At 44.7% G+C, this 14,493-nt stretch overlaps 1 protein-coding gene across 3 annotated transcripts in view; it reads left to right on the top strand.

Moving 5' to 3' along the window:
• The window catches only part of RUSF1 (RUS family member 1), a 222,548-nt gene that overhangs the window by 141,231 nt on the left and 66,824 nt on the right, over positions 1-14,493 (top strand). The window lies entirely within an intron of this gene.

Genomic DNA, 14,493 nt, shown 5'->3' with positions numbered 1-14,493 from the left:
TTTCAGATCCTATTCCCTGAATTGGGGGGAGATTGTTTCTGAAAAAGTATAAAGAAAGCTGGACCAGCTGAAAAAAACATGGAGGGCTGTTCACCATAAATAGTGTGGGGATCTCTATATATGATGGGTTTTAATTCATTAGGGGAGTGGACACAGAGCCCCTGCTGACCTGGCGGCCACCTACCAAACTATACATGAACGCCTTAGTCTTTTACCCTTTAGAAGTCAGTAAAGGAGGACTATGAAGTTGTGTGATATTGGCACCGTTTATTGAAGGAGAAAGAAGATATTCAGTTTGAAGTTTTGAGTTGCACATTTTTAAAACCCCGAGCAATTCAACACAAGTGTTTAGAAAGACGCAAAACCTCTAGGGAAAATACAGCAAGAGTGGAAGAAATTAAATTAGTCCATTGTGAACAGCCTCCGTAGGACAAATCTAATACTAGATATACTATGCATGTACACAAAAGATTTATAACAAAATACACTATATAGAGGAAAAATGTTTGCTCTATTTTACAAACACACTGGGATATCCTGAAATTGTATAAGTATTTGGAAAAACATTTAGCTACAAATGTTCTGTTACATACTGTAGATCAACTGTACTTAAGAATGTACTTAGCAAAAGTGATACACTTTTGTGTGAAATGAAGTGCAATGAAGAGATTTTACTCTTCCTCAGAAAAAACTTTTATCCCCTCTTTGAAATTTATTGTGGTAAGATCTCCACCCCCCTATTCTAACCTATGCGTTAGAATATATTTCTATAAAAAGTGGTATTTTCAAAATCGTCAAAAAACAAGGTTGGTGGAGGGTCTAAGGGGGAAATTATTTAAAGACCAAAGGACAGACACACCCCTTATTCACAGTATAACAATACAAAAGGACTGTCAATGGTCTGTACAACTAATGGGGGCAAAGAAAAATGTGACGGACTCTGTGTCTACCTATAAAGTGTGTACAACAAAAAGGAAATGAATCCCATCAGCCCACCCATATGGTAGAGCTTCATCATCTGGGATAGAACCAACGATGGTCCGGTTAAGGAGCCACACACCTGTTGGAATTATGTGCTTCTCCAAACCCAAGTAACCACCAGTGATGGATCGTACCAAAAGTCAAATCAGTTTGGAATGGTGTGGGATGTTAAATTGCAGTGAGAAAAAAGTGTGCAAAAAGAATCAAAAAGTGAGATGTAAAATTGGCTACCATGATTTAAGGAAAACTTTATTAGGGAAAATCATGGTGTCAAGATTAAAATGTGTGAGACAGTTTGACACAATAACTGTCTATTAACCCCTTCTGTGCTGCGCAAATTTTGCTGCAGTGCTGAACGTTCCATTGGGCCTATGGAACCATGACGGAACGGTTCCGTTATAAGCACAGGCCAACCGACGCTCATGACGGAACCGTTCCGTCATGAGCACGGAAGGGGTTAAGGATGGTATTTGGTCAACATGTTTCAGCCATTGTAGGAAAGTGTACCCGGCTTTCGTCAGGACCTCTTGAACACTACTGCAATTAAGCTTGACCTAAGCTTAGTGAAAAAAGCAAAAATTAACACAAATTAATGATACAAAACATCCTACCGTACATAGCATTTTCCAGACGGGGGATGTTTGTTTCATAAGGTATTTAGGATTCTTTCCTAAAAAGGAAGATACACAACAAGAGACAACAAATAGGTAGAACACAGACACACATTTCTATTATTTTTGCGCCATATGTTTCTTTGTGCCAATAGGTCATTCTCCAAAACGATAGACATGTTTTTTTATTTATTTTTACTCACCCAAAAATGCTTTGGAGAAAGCCTCACCTCTTCCTGGCCACTGCTCAGGGTTGGAGGCCCACTCTAATTTGTTAAATAGAATAGTGGGTGTCTGGTTAGATCACATCCATACTAATGATTCACTGGCACAAAGTGCTAAAAACCTAGGCATTGTTTCTGAGTACATGACAGACCGCAACTGCAAGGGCTGCCGTGAGAGTGAGACACAGTTAGTAACAAATCTCTGATTCTAACAATATATCCATGTAAGAGCAGTGAAAAAAGCTCTTCAAGGCTGGCTGATAGCGAACCTAGTTCATTTAGTAACAATAATGCATAAGGAGCTCATCAAACTCCGCTTTGTAATTGTAATCCAACAGCCTATATGCTGATATCCAGAGCGCTCTCCTGAGAATGAAAATAGAGAAACGCTTCGCTGTGTAAATCTGGAAAATGAGCGCTCTCCTAAGTATGAAGTAGGAAACCGCTTCGCTTTAGAGAGCTGCATGAGCTTGGCTGGCATCGCTTCCTCACCTGTCAGTCGGTGCCCCTGGACTGATCCTGAGCCGAGGGGGGGGTACCAACTGGAACAGGGAGGAAGTTAATAAGTGTTACATGGGCCAATGAGGATGCTCCATAGCTGTAGGACCAGAGTGGAAACTGCAGTATCAGCCAATGGAATCGTTTTTACTAAAACAGGAAATGGAAACTGCATTATCAGCCAACGGAAACGTTTTTACTTGCCTGGAACAGGGAGGAAGTCGATATGTGTTACATGGGCCAATAGGGATGCTCCATAGCTGTAGGACCAGAGTGAAAACTGTATTATCAGGCAATGGAATCGTTTTTACTTGACTGGAACAGGGAGGAAGTTAATAAGTGTTACATGGGCCAATGAGGGTGCTCCATAGCTGTAGGACAAGAGTGGAAACTGCAGTATCAGCCAATGGAATCGTTTTTACTAGAACAGGAAGTGGCTGCTTCTCAAAGGAAGTGTGCCACGGTGCTTGGACCAGCCCGCACACAGGGTAGCTGTAGGACCGTAGTGGAAACTGCAGTATTAGCCAATTGTAAAATATTTATAAGTAGTTTCGTAGGAAGACCTGCACACACTAAAAGGGATGACCCATGTTAGTGGGTACAAACCCAAGTCCTCTATTAAGAACTTGTTCCTTAAGGTAACTGAGGGTACAAGAGCTAATATTCACTATGAGACTCTCCCCTCTGTGCTGCGTCCTGCTTGTTGTTGTTGTTGTTGCTGCAGATGGCCCTTCCTGCTTCGGGTGTAGGGAAAGGATAGTTCGTCTTCCCAATGAACCTGGGGCTGGCCTCTCCTTCTGCCTCTGCTCCGTCCACGGCCCTGTCCTGAAACCGCCTGGTCATTAAACCATTGTGGTGGAGGCTGTAAATTGGGCACTGGTTGTGGGAATTGTGGCTGATGATATCCTTATGTATTATTGTTACTAAATGAACTAGGTTGGCTATCAGCCAGCCTTGAAGAGCTTTTTTCACTGCTCTTACATTGATATATTGTTAGAATCAGAGATTTGTTACTAACTGTGTCTCACTCTCACGGCAGCCCTTGCAGTTGCTGTCTGTCATGTACTCAGAAACAATGCCTAGGTTTTTAGCACTTTGTGCCAGTGAATCATTAGTATGGATGTGATCTAACCAGACACCCACTATTCTATTTCACAAATTAGAGCGGGCCTCCAACCCTGAGCAATGGCCAGGAAGAGGTGAGGCTTTCTCCCAAGCATTTTTGGGTGAGTAAAAATAAATAAAAAAACATATCTCTATCGTTTTGGAGAATGACCTATTGGCATAAAGAAACATATGGCGCAAAAATAATAGAAATGTGTGTCTGTGTTCTACCTATTTGTTGTCCCTTGTTGTGTATCTTCCTTTTTAGGAAAGAATCCTAAATACCTTATGAAACAGACCTCCCCCGTCTGGAAAATCCAATGTACGGTAGGATGTTTTGTATCATTAATTTGTGTTAATTTTTGCTTTTTTCACTAAGCTTGGGTCAAGCTTAATTGCAGTAGTGTTCAAGAGGTCCTGACGAAAGCCGGGTACACTTTCCTACAATGGCTAAAACATGTTGACCAAATACCATCCTTAATAGACAGTTATTGTGTCAAACTGTCTCACACTCATTTTAATCTTGACACCATGATTTTCCCTAATAAAGTTTTCCTTAAATCATGGTAGCCAATTTTACATCTCACTTTTTTTTTTTTAAACCTTTATTTCAAAGCAGTTCACACAGCTATTTAGCCTTACATCCCTGAGGTGAGGCAGCAGAACGGAGCAAAATAAATCAAAGTGCAACAATCATTACAGCAGAACAAATGAAGGTTAATTTTTAAAAACTTTTTTTGAAGCAAATGAGAAAAAGGGAAGGAAGAAGCGCCGAAACTGGCGCAAAGAAGAAGGCAATGGAATTCAAAGTACAGTGAGGCGTAGTGGAGGGGCCGGGAAGCACAGTGAACACAGCAGGAATCAGTACAGTAAAAACACTAGGAATGTAGGGGGAGAGAGACACAGGATAGCAGAGTAGTAAATCTCCAGTTGGAGTCACAGGCTACAGTGATAAGTGTTCTTCCCGTGGGGCGGAATCCGGAGGCACGCAAATGTCCCCTCTGTACTCGTTCCAAGCCCCCCATATTTTCTGCCACTTTTTAGGTTTACCCCTGGCAACATACACAGTCTTTTCCCGGAACATACACCAATCCGTGTTGGCCTTCCACTGTACAACCTTCGGAGCCGTTGTAGCCCCCCACATCTGTGCAATGTCCCGTTTCGCGACCATATTACCCAGGGTCACCCATTGGGTCTGGGCCACGGTATGGTCCGTCGGACCCCATATGTTCAGAAGGTATCTCCTGGCTTCGGCATGTACCTCCACTCCAGTTACCTCTCTCATAATCGAGTGTACACGCCGCCAGTAGGAAGCTATTGCAGGACACTCCCAAATAATGTGCATAAATGTGGTGAGGGCACCACAGCCGCGCCTACAGAAGCCATCAACAGAGTGTCCCATACGCACGAGTCTGGGGCCAGTGACATAGACTCTGTGCAAAATTTTAAGCTGCACTAGTCGAAGACGGGAAGAAATAGCGACCTCCTTTGGAGAAGATACCGCACTCTGCCAATCTTCGTCGTCAATCTCTATCCCGTCTCGCAGCCACTGGTCCCTCACTCCTAGGAGGAGGTCTGTACGGACGTTGATGAGCTTCTTATATACCAAGGAAATGGCACTGTCTGGCATATGGCCATCTAGCACCCTATCTTCTAAGGGAGAACTTTCAGGAACCGCCCCATCCTCCGGCATGGCAGAAAGTAGTGCATGCTTCAGCTGAGCGTACCGGAAAAATTCCGTTCCACCCAGCTGATACTCTGACTGTAACTGGGAAAAAGATTTTACCTCGCCACGCAACATGTCCTCCACCCTGGAGATGCCAATCAGATCCCACTTATCAAAGCCCTTGGTGTGCCACAGTCTACCCAATATGTCCGAGTCGTAAAGTGGGGTCATCTTCGTTAGCCTATCTTTCCATCCCTGTGCCTTTGTAACCGCCCTCCAAATATGAACGGCGGTTTTCGTTGGACCAGACATCTGCTTGTCGAGCGACCTTGAGTAGGGTGCCCTATGGTACTTCCCCCCACCCAGCAACCACCGATCCATGGCATATCCCGGATTGTCCACTGGACCATATAAACCATGATTAATGGCCGCCAGCTGGGAGGCCCAATAGTACCTACGCACGTCAGGCAAAGCTATCCCCCCATCGTACCACGGTAGCGTGAGCTTCGTGATAGCGATGCGAGGGCGACCATCCCAAAGCGGAGCGCGTTGTAGGCTCTCGATCTCACCGAAGTAGCGCGCTGGGACCGGATCCTGAGTGTTTTGGAGGGCGTAAAGAAACCTGGGCAAGGACATCATTTTAAACAACGCCGCGCGCCCAAGCGGAGAAAGCGGGAGTTTACGCCACCCCTCCACATCTCGCCGAAGGCGGAGAAGAGGGGGAAGCAAGTTATACTCATAGCGCGCTTTGGGGTTAGTGGAAATGTAGATCCCTAGATATTTAAAGCCCTGGCTCGCCACCTGTATGCCGCAGCCTCTCGGGAGGCGAGGCGTTCCCCCTTTCAGGACGTACAAATGTGACTTAGACCAGTTGATAACTAAACCGGAGTACTGACCAAAAAGTCGCAGGACGTCACAGGCCACAATAAGGGACTTGCAGGGGGAAGTGAGGTAGAGAAGAATATCATCTGCATACAGTGATACTCGGTCCTCGAAGTCCGGAGACCACCGAATGCCATGCAGGTCGGGGTGGCTGTGTAACCAGGCCGCCAACGGCTCTAGTGCAAGAGCGAACAGGAGGGGTGACAGGGGGCAGCCCTGCCTGGTGCCCCTCTGAAGGAGAAAGGATGCTGATACGCGACCGTTGACCGCTACATTAGCCAACGGATCAGCATATAGGAGTTTGACCCACCCTACAAATTCCGGGCCAAAGCCGAGCTTCGCCAACACTGCCCACAGGTAATTCCACTCAAGGGAGTTGAAAGCCATCGTGGCATCCAACAATGCCAGGACCGCCGGCTCCTCAAGCTTATGGGCCCTGGCCAGGACACCGTGAAGTCTACGTAGGTTAAGAGCAGTGTTGTGGTGTGGAATAAAGCCCGACTGGTCCGGGTGCACTAAGTCACCGATGACGCCAATCAAACGGTTGGCGAGCATTTTGGCTAGAATCTTAGGCTCCGCGTTCAACAGAGAAATGGGGCGATATGATCGGCAAAAATCTCTTGGCTTCCCTTCCTTATGGATAACCACAATGGTGGCCAAGCTCTGGTCATGGGGAAGTAAGCCAGTCTCCCGCGCCTCCAGGAACATGTTCCGCAAGTGTGGGGAAACCACATCCGGCTTGATTTTATAAAGCTCCACCGGAATACCGTTAGGGCCAGGCGCCTTGCCAGATCTCAGGGAGCGAATTGCAAGTGCAACCTCGTCTGCGGTTATGTCCCTGTCTAGATCGTCGCGATCCGCTTCCGACAAGCATGGGAGGTCGATGTCCGATAGGAGAGCGCCCGAGTCGGCCTCAGATCGGTCCGAAACCGAAGAGTAAACGCCCCGAAAGTAGTCCGAGAAGGACTCAGCGATTGCGCTCGGGTCAGTAACCGACAAACCGTCGTCACCCATTATCTCCGGGACGACGCGGTTGGCCCTCTTTCTTATCGAGCCAAGCTAGTAGCTTGCCCGCCTTGTCACCAACGTCGTAAATCCGACCCTGTTGTTCCCTGCCCATAACAAGAGCAGCGTCGGTGGCCAGGTCTCGATACTCCGATTGCTTAAGGGAGAGGCTACGGAGCAGCCCGGGCTCAGGGCCCTCCTCCAATCGGGAGTCTAACTCCATTATCTCCGCCTCAATGTGCACCATGTCGGCGTCCCTGTTCCTACGAGCTTCAGCTATGAGGGCAAATGCCTCACTCCGCAACACCGTTTTAAACGCCTCCCATAAGATGGCAACCGATGCAACCGATCCCACATTCTCGGTAAAGTAACGTTCAATAGCCTTGGCCAAAAGACCACGCGTCTTTGGGTTACGGAAGTACCACGGATTGACCACCACTGGTCGCTTCGTTACAACAATATTGAAATCAAATGAGACCCACAACGGGGAGTGGTCTGATATACCCCTCGCCAAATATCGGGCCTCAGAAATCGCCGTTGCGTGAGCGGCCAAGGCGAGAACGCATTCTATCCTTGAGAGGCTACCATGCGCGCCAGAATGAAAGGAGTATTGGGTCTGGGTGGGATGGGGAAGTCTCTAGCAGTCGACCAACCCCATAGTATCTAGGAAAGTGGGCAACCACAGTTGCGAGCTACGGAGGTCTCGAGGCGGATGTCTGTCCAAGGAGCCAGAACAAACAGAATTAAAATCACCCCCCACAACAAGCAACCCAGCTGGCAGATTCAAAATGGCGCTTCCAAGGTCCTGAAAGGTGTTATTTTGCAAACCCGGAGGAACATAAACCAAAACCAGAGTCAAGACATGCCCTTCCCACCGTCCTGCGACGGCAGCGTACCGCCCCCTCTCGTCCACAATAGGGGAATCAATCTCAAAAGGAAGGGACGTGCGCACCATAACTCCCGCCCCCCGGGACCCCGAAGAGAACCCCGAATGAGCCACCATCTTGTAACCCTTTCTGTTGAGAGCACGGCACGTATTCCCCACCAAGTGTGTCTCCTGCAAAAGAACAATATCAGGCATATGTCTCCTTAAACAGTTGCATTACCACCCCTCTCTTAATACGAACACCCAAGCCATTGACATTCCAACAAAGAACTTTCAATGTCCTACCCCCCATCATCGTGTCCCAAGCCTTCACCAGCCCTCAGAGGCCCCACCGATACATGAAACAAAGCATAGCCTACGAACCATTGCCTAAGAGAAAGAAAAAAGAAACAAAGAAAGCACACAACACCAACCCCAACACCACCCCCCACCCTGCACCCCTGCAGCAGACTAAAAAGCCCCCCCAACCAGCAGTGTGCCTGTCCCCCCATAAACTAAGCTACAGAAAGACCCTAGAGGAGTAAGGAATCTCCGCAGTCCCCCCTGCCACCCTCCATGTGAGAGAAGGATAGTCCCACTAAAGTGCAACAGCATTGACTTAATCGGTCATAGTCAACGGGCACACCAACCGACAAAGGTAGTGCTAGAAGTATTATTCCTGACGATCGGGCCACCAGATGCACCTTCAGAATGTTCCACCTGCTCCTCCCGCCGGTTCCGCAAAGTGTCCAGCCAGTCGCTCGCAGACTCAGGCATATCAAAAAACATGGCTCGGCCATCGCGTTCAATGCGAAGTTTAGCGGGGAACAACATAGAGTATTTCAGTCCCATGTCTCTGAGGCGCCGCTTTACCCCCGCAAAACTTTGACGCTGTCTCTGAACAGCCCTGGTGAAGTCCGGGTAAAAGTTCACATCAGCATTTTGGAAATTAAGAGGCCCATGTCGCCTATAGCCTGGAGGATTGCATCTCGATCTCTGAAGTTAAATAATCTGGCGATGATGGGTCTCGGTGCAACACCCGTCTTCGGAGGGCCGCCCGGTATTCTGTGGGCTCGCTCAACCGAGAAGAAGTGACTAAGGCCCGCTGGAGCGAGATGGGTCTTCACCAAGTCCTCGACAAAGAGGTCAACAGCCGCTTCCTCCGCTCTCTCCTGCACCCCAATAATGCGAACATTCTGCCGCCTGGCACGTCCTTCGAAATCCTCCAGCCGCCTCGAAAACTGGTCATTAACCGACCGCAAGGTACGGACCTCCGCTTGTAGGTCCGAGACATCGGTAGTGAGGCTGGAGGTTTTAATATCGAGAGACTTCACTCGATCATTCGTTTTGCCCAGGTCGGCCCTGATCAAATTGAGATCGATAGCCAGGGTGTCCACCTTGTGTGTCAGGACCTCGTGTTGTTTATGCATCTCAGTCCTGATGCCTGCGATCGCCCCCAAGATGTCGTGGAGAGTGGGTTCCGGCTCCTCGTGCGAGCCTGCTCGTAAGGAGTCCTTGGATTGAGCGACCACAGTGGGCGAGGTCCTTTGCTGGGCGTACCGGTCGATTTTGTTGGTCTGAGGCTAGATCGTCTTCCTACTGACCCGGTTCGCCGTCCTGTCTGGATCACCTCTGCCAGTCATGTTTGGTCCGGGCAGAACAAAGGGCGTCGGGGCGATGTCGCTGTGAGCCCGGAGTTAGACGCGGAGTGCAGCCTCACTGAATGCAAGTCGACAGTAGGCAACTCCGCGGCTACGTTCACTCCGCCAACAGAAGCGAGAGGAGCTCACCCAGCATTTCAGTCATGCTATGCGTCGTCGCGATCGTCGGCCATCTCCGGGACAATGGCGCAGCCCTGGCATAAAGTTCAACACGGCATAACTTCGCCAAGAAATGTCGGATTTGAAAACGGAAAGCGGGTCCCGTGTCCACAACCACTCGCCAAATGAAATCCACCACCGTGGATCAGGATTTCTTACAGGATATTTGCGGAGGGTCGGAGGGTCTGCGGAGCTCCGAGCTTACGCGGCCATCTTGCTTGCCCGCGAAGCTCCTCCCCCTACATCTCACTTTTTGATTCTTTTTGCACACTTTTTTCTCACTGCAATTTAGCATCCCACACCATTCCAAACTGATTTGACTTTTGGTATGATCCATCACTGGTGGTTCCTCGGGTTTGGAGAAGCACATAATTCCAACAGGTGTGTGGCTCCTTAACCGGACCATCTTTGGTTCTATCCCAGATGATGAAGCTCTGCCATATGGGTGGGCTGATGGGATTTATTTCCTTTTTGTTGTACACACTTTATAGGTAGACACAGAGTCCGTCACATTTTTCTTTGCCCCCATTAGTTGTACAGACCATTGACAGTCCTTTTGTATTGTTGTATTTTTAAAATCACCAGGAAGGGAAGTTTATTTGTAGGATCACCACCATGAGCCAAACCACGCCTGTTGAAGTGCTACGCCTCGAACTATCAGTAGCTAGCTCCTATTCTAGAGCCTTGGCAAATGTAATTAGATGGGCATAAAGCCTGCTACATGCTTCCGACGGCTCCTTAAGAGCTCTGTTCTACCAGGAAACATTTAAGGATATCACAAGTCAGTTCACTTTTAAAAGAAATCTTAAGACAGCTCTGGGGCTCTTTCAATGCTCCAATCTCTTGCAGTCATGGTCACCAGCCCTTTTGAAGTTCTTTAAAAAAGAAATCAACACAGAGAATAGTCTTTGGACTTGATAAGGAACACTGCTCATTACAGGCTATATACGCAGCCAAAATAGAATATAAAGTCAGTCAGAAATATCTCCGATTTACACTAAACCATTGAGTTTTATGGTGCATACTTATATTACGACTTGGAAATCTCCCACTTAATGCTTTTACTAAACACTGAGCTAAACACCTGACAAACTAGGCTCCTGTGACCTTTGTTATGGAGGTGTACAAGATTTAGCACGTTTCATTTATTTGTCTAAGTCTATGATTGATGGAGGCTCAACATCATTTTATAAAACCAATATGTTTTAGCTCTAATGTCTCGAGAATTAAGGATCTGTTTGACCTAATACAATACCATCTAATTAACTTTTGATATAACCTGTTTACATTTTTAAAAGTGTTTTTATTACTGTTTTAACCCCTTCCCTGCTGGGTACATTCCCCCGCTGTGCTGGGCGGAGGGGGGGCGCGCGCAGCACTCCCATGCTCATGACAAGCTCAGCTCGTCATGAGCTACAGTGCTCATGACGAGCTGAGCTCGTCACGGCCGCACCCGTTTCTTTAGAACGCTCAGCACAGCAGGGGAATTAGCCCAGCGTGCGAGCGTTCTAAAGGCCATGACGTGCTCAGCTCATCATGAGCACCGGAGCACTGTAGCTCATGACGAGCTGAGCTCATCATGAGCATGCAAGGGGTTAAGGACTCCTTTTGACAATGATACTTGTTGTTTATGCTGATACTGTTGATCTCAGATGAGGTCTTCAACAATAAAAAAAAGGTATATGTGTGAAATGAGAAACGCTGCTCAAAAATCGATGCCTATTGTACATTTGCGATGTGGACTTTTAAAGTGTTGAAAACATGTTTTTACAAAGTGGTTGAATTTGAAAATTGCAATGTTTCTGAAAGATTAAACATCTAATAATTCATACATTGTAGAACAACTTATTGTGTTTACATAATGAGATGTTTATATATAATAAAGAAAATGAAGGTACTGCTAAGCAAGACCCTTGGGAAATTGTGATCAGGAATATCAATGTATTGGGTATGACACACGTTCTATTAAGATGAAGAGGAGGAGACCGAGAATGTCATTAGGGAGAAAGAAGCATTCTAGATTCAGGTCCTTCACTGTGGTTCACATGGTTTGAATTACGACAAAAACGTTACATACCTTCTTATAAACAAATGGTGTTGAGGATAGTTGATATGATTCTTTGTTACATTGGCTTATTTTAGTATTCTTTGTGCATCACTTCATATCATCTTTAATTGTGATATTTGATATTAATTTCATATCACAGCATGTGAGTTTATTGGAAGGATGATACATATGAGATGGCATCACATACTGAGCTGAAAGTTCAAGGTTCAATTCCTGGCTAACTGTGTTTTTCTGTTTGGTGGGGGGTGGGGTGTTGGGGGGCTGGTTTAGAATAAGCAAAGGAAGGCTTTAACCAAACAGTAATGAAGTTGGTTTCAGAAATGGATAGCTTTCTTAGTACAATAATAATTATTGGCGAACATACAGCTTGATCATAAGTGTGAAGGGTTTTACTCACTTTGCACTCAAGCCTGATACAATGTATATAAACTATTATATTTAGTAAAAAGCTAAAAAAAAAGGGAAGGATCAATGATGTGGATCCTGCACCAGTCAAGATACCCTATCTAGGCAATATTTGTTGTTTTATAAATTGGTGCAAAGGGCATGGGACATGACCTTCATATGTCCCAAAGAAATGGCACACATTCCACGTGGACAAATTGAACAAGGGTTGGCCCTGCACTCAAGCAAGTACATTACATATAAGTGGAGCTTACCTATTATCCACAATCACAATATGAAAGGAAAACGCAATAAGTCAAGATCTTCCCAATTGAAGAAAACACTGATACATTTTGATTGTAGGTAAATAAATTCTTTTTACATTGACAAACTCTTAAAATTCGAGATAGCCGACGCATTTCGTCCTCATGCGGACTTCTTCAGGACTAAAATATATACAAAGAAACAGAACACTATTTACAACAGATAGACATGTGCTAGACATAAATACATATGAGGCAGACAAAACAGTGAGCTAGGGCACATTTGATAAAATAAGTGTTTAAAACATAAATAGTCTTATAATATCATTGGGCAGAGCACATTATAACAGATACATATCATGACAGCAGAAATGGACACAAATATATGTATACATAGACAACTCCAAAATGGAGATGTTAATAAAGTCAATATTAATACATTTGATATTGTATTCAAGGCGATTAAATCCAGTGTTCTCAATATTTATATCCACAGTTCTGTTCACTGTTGTCTCAATAAAGTTTCATTCAAACTTTAGTACAATCATGGAGTTTTTTATTCTTGCAATTTCATTGAAGATATTCCCTAAATGTTGTAAATAACATATACAATGATTATTCCACTTATATAGTTCCTTTCTCTGGAACTATTCACAATATATCATGATCCCAATGCATTTCGTTCCTTGTGGGCACTTCATCAGGGGAATCTATAAAGGAGAATACGATTTGTAAGCGAGGACCCACATTCATAGTGCATTTCATCAGATAAACATTTCAAGCTAGCACGTTGTTACATTAATCAAAAACATAATCCTATCATTTAGAGGTTAACTGTCTTTGTAAGTACATTTGGAAACATTCAAATAAAGATTTAGTACCAGTAGCAAACTCTGTTATCTTGTCACCGGCGTGCAGTTCATGTTATCAACGGGTGAAAGTATTCGGCGTTGTCTGCCAAGATAAACCCATTAAACTAAAGTGACTCTGTGTATATCCTGTGTGTCCAATGTCGTATTAAATAGTATCGATGAGCCTAGAAACAAAAAATAAAGCACTGTGCTTACCGATTCTCTCGTGATGCAATATTTAATACGTCATTGGACACACGGGATATACAGAGAGTCACTTTAGTTTAATGGGTTTATCTTGGCGGACAACTCCGAATACTTTATTGAGACAACAGTAAACAGAACTGTGGATATAAAAATTGAGAACACTGGATTTAATCACCTAGACGATTCCCCCAAACACTGCGCCTAGAGGACTGTATTCTAAGTCTAGAATACACATTGATCCGATACAAATTTGGAACACCTATAGTACGACTAGGTGATCCCTTCGTGGCACGCAACAAACGAATATCATTAGAAAAGAAGCCTGTGTGCTATCATCCTTTTTTTCATTTCTCATATTGTATTCAAGAACATGTCGAGCAAATTTAATCCCAAAATGTGAGAAAAACATAGCAAATAGTTTTGAATACATCAACTAATTGCCATGGCTTCACATACAAACCTTTTAAGAACACAACAAAAATATTTATATGACAAATGATCAGAGAAAGGAGACCACACAAAACCCCAAAAGTAATACAATCTCTATATCTCCGATTAGGTTATACTAGCGTACCTTTGCTGTAGACAAAAATGTATTGTATTGGCGAAACGCGTCCACAATCATGAATTTGACAATGGAAAAAGAAAAAACAATTTAATTTACCTACAATTGTTTTCCTTTCATATTGTAATTGTGGATAATAAGTAAGCTCCACTTGTATATAATTTACTTGCTTGAGTGCAGTGCCACCCCTTGTTCTATTATATTTAGTAATATATACTTAGTCTATTCAGTAAGGAAAGAAAAAACATAGGACATGGCATGAAGACCTGAATTTTAAGGGACATAAGAACTTTGTGGGATATTGCATTTTTTATATGGAATGGTATTAATCAATATTGAAGGTGGTCTAAGGAAAGGATTGTTCTTTTTGTTGAGTATCCACGGATGTAATATATATTTGAATACTAATGTGATCCTTTTGAATCTCTCTACAACAAAATAGATATTGCTATCATTGGTTGTAGTGCATTAATGAGCCTAATCAGAAGTTAAATTTTTT

Source organism: Lissotriton vulgaris, chromosome 7, assembly GCF_964263255.1.
Source record: "Lissotriton vulgaris chromosome 7, aLisVul1.2, whole genome shotgun sequence".
Lineage (NCBI taxonomy): Eukaryota > Metazoa > Chordata > Amphibia > Caudata > Salamandridae > Lissotriton > Lissotriton vulgaris.
The sequence above is the reverse complement of the archived record's forward strand: the minus strand, read 5'-3'. Positions and strand labels throughout refer to the sequence as shown.